The 3,297-nt window shown below is 39.6% G+C and overlaps 1 long non-coding RNA gene across 1 annotated transcript; it reads left to right on the forward strand.

Annotated features, from left to right (window-relative positions):
* Positions 1-493: 493 nt before the first annotated feature.
* Positions 494-3,065, forward strand: LOC116652218 (uncharacterized). Its single transcript, XR_011417098.1, has 2 exons — positions 494-2,381; positions 2,690-3,065. It is a non-coding gene; the product is annotated as an uncharacterized lncRNA (long non-coding RNA).
* The last annotated feature ends 232 nt before the right edge of the window (positions 3,066-3,297 follow it).

A 3,297-nucleotide genomic window follows, 5' to 3' on the forward strand; every position in this document is an offset into this window, starting at 1 on the left:
GGTATTTTTTAAATTTAGAGCGTATATAGAAGGACAGGACTTCGAAGTAATAACTGATCATGCTTCCTTACAATGGCTCATGAGACAGAAGGATCTCAGAGGACGTCAAGGTAGATGGGTGATCAAATTACAGGGCTTCAAGTTTAAAGTCTCGCATCGTAGCGGTACACAAAATGTTGTCGCTGATGCGCTATCGCGTCAAAATGAGACAGAGCTTGCGGAATTCGAGGAGCAAGGTCCCATAGTTGACCTGTCTTCACCCGAATTCAAATCGCCAAACTATCTGGATCTGATAGACAGTATTTCTTCTAACCAATCCAGATTACCGGATTTACAGATAATCGACGGTTTTATATATAAACGTACTGAGCCAGCGACGGGATATAGCATTCAGGAGAAACAATCCTGGAAACTCTGGATACCTTCGTCTCTCACCCTACAAGTGATAGAGAGAGCCCACAATCCCCCTAACGCTGCACACAGTGGCATCGGAAAAAACAATAGAGAAACTCAAGAGATACTTGTTTTGGCCAAAAATGTCGGCCCAAATTCATGAATATATAGTCAATTGTAAAGTTTGTCGGCAAACGAAAAGCCCCAATGTAGTGTTGAGACCTCCAATGGGCAAGCCTATGACGTCAGAACGGCCATTTCAGAAGCTCTACATGGATCTTCTAGGGCCATATCCTCGGTCCAAGAACGGCAATATAGGTCTCCTGATGGTTGTAGACCACAATACTAAATTTCATTTTATGTGGCCTCTTCGCGCGTTTACTACCAACAAAATTATCGACTATCTAGAAAACACACTGTTTTGCACTTTCGGCGTGCCAGAAACTATTCTGACCGACAATGGCTCTCAGTTCATTTCTAGTGTCTTTAAAGCTTTTCTTACCCGGTATGGAATCATCCACATTCGAACGGCAATATACTCGCCACAAAGTAATGCGAGTGAGCGAGTAAATAGATCAGTATTAGCGGCTATTAGAGCCTATATCGGAAAAGATCATTCAAATTGGGATAAAAAGCTGTACGCCATTTGTGCTGCCTTGAGAGCCAGCGTTCACCAAAGTACAGGGTACTCTCCATATTTTTTAGCGTTTGGACAGAATATGATGTTAAACGGTAAAGACTATGACTTGCTAAAGCGACTTAACCTCTTGTCCGAAGACACTGCTATTGAGAGGCCCACAGCCTTACAAGTAATCCGTCAGATAGCTAAAGACAATGTAGCTCAGTCACATAATAGAAATGCTAAGATATATAATTTGCGCAGCCGAAACATAAGTCTTACTGCCGGTACGAAAGTCTTCGCCCGCAATTTTTGTCAGAGTAACGCGCAAAAGAAGTTTAGTTCTAAGCTTGCACCAGTTTTCATTCCGGCGATTGTTGTACAAAAAGTCAGCCCAGCCTACTATCAACTAGCTAATGAAACAGGTAAATGCATCGGTACTTTTCATCTCAAAGATATACAAACTAGTAACAAGTTCTAACTCAACAGTTATTATAGTTATTTCAGTTTATGTCCCGCTAGCAAGTAGCGCTGCATAAACTGTGGTGTAGTGGCTGCTTTGCACTCCCCAAACGAATCTGCTTGTTGATCAGCTGCTCTAGTTTAGTTACTGCTTTACCGACCGCGCTGGAAGCCAATTCTTCGTTTATTGCACAGCTGAGGGCATGCGCAACCGAATAGGGCGAATAGAGAGGAAAAAGGTGATAAGATCAGGCCATAGTACCGTTTTAAAATATAATCGCGTGATGTAGAGCTTTTGAAAGCTTCCTTATTTTTTTTGTCGTTGGGAAGTAGTAAAGGTTAAAAGTACAGCTCAGCATGTCAGATATATTTGAAGCGCGTGCGAGTTAAGTTCATAACATTTTTTCTTTCTTTGCAAATAATTTTTGCAAAGACATCAACGACCAAGGCTGCAATTGTGGTACAGTTTGGAAGTGTTCTTTTGGTACGCTAATAGAAACCAAAAACCTTCATAACAACTCGACCCACTAACCTAATTGTGATTCGGGGTGACCCTTAAAGAAAAGGTATTTATATGTGCTAGTGTTGAGACTTGGAACTAATTAAGGCTTCCACAGTTTCCGTGCCTGCTCAGTTGACTAGATTTAGACGTACTAGTCGGCACTACCAGAGGGGGAGATCGGACCAGACAAGGGCAACACCAAGAGCACGTGTCGCACTTAGCAACCCAGCAGAACCAATTTTGTTGCTATTTTACTTATCAGCCGCTGTCTTGCGAAGAACAACATCTGGCATAGCCTCGGAAAACGGCGTCAAGCGGGTGAAACGCTTACTATTTATGCAGCACCATCGGGACCGCATGCACTAAGCATATAGTGTAACCTGCAGAGAGTAACAAAGGAGCCGAGTCTGTATTACTTTTGGTGTACCCCTTTCGCTTGCTTAGCAGCATTGCCATATAATTCCATTAATTGTTTAACGTTGCCAAGATGGACGGCTAATAGATCCTTAGTTTTAATTTTTATTTCCTTTAATTTTTTTTTTCTTTTACTAATTTCTTTAAAACAAAATGTGCAATGAATATGCCTAAATAAGTTAAAGCGAGAGGAAATTCCTACACCACCGACCTTGACCGTTGCTCATATATATATATATATATATATATATATATATACATGTGTTTATATACTTATAAATTTCTTTTGTAATATTTAGCAACAGCGATCATAATCGTCGTATACATTGGGCCCAACGTCTGCTTCGAAGGATATCGCGTGAGTAAGAGTTTAAACCAATGCCTATAGATATATGTAGTTATATACACACATGAACATTTAAATGCAGTTAATTTAGCAAGACGGTAAATTAATTACTATCCGTCAAGTCTCAAGATAATGTTGGTGAATTTCTCCTTCCCCTTAATTTCTTTATGGGATTTAAACTAGTTATTGCACATTCATCATATTAACTTTGGATTCAAATTTTGTTTGGAAACTGTATATTTTTTTCTTGTAAATAGAGTTATACTCACCTTGCTATTAATTGGCAACAAAATTGAACAATGCGTGAATAAACGAATTATATTAGCTTATATGATATGATATCCTAATTCCATAATTAATTGTTTTATCTGTCAAGTACCCATGTTAGCCGCTTGCAATTTATAGTGATGGTTTAAGAACCTGAAATAGGGACAAGCATCCACATTCCATTTTTTTTTTTTGCTTGTCAAGGTAGGGAGGGTAAAGAGAAAGAGAGACGATCAACACCTTAGTTCTCTCACTTACGCGAAATTGAATAGTTTGAATTTGGGTGTTCGGTCG

Source organism: Drosophila virilis, unplaced genomic scaffold (assembly GCF_030788295.1).
Source record: "Drosophila virilis strain 15010-1051.87 unplaced genomic scaffold, Dvir_AGI_RSII-ME tig00000800, whole genome shotgun sequence".
NCBI lineage: Eukaryota > Metazoa > Arthropoda > Insecta > Diptera > Drosophilidae > Drosophila > Drosophila virilis.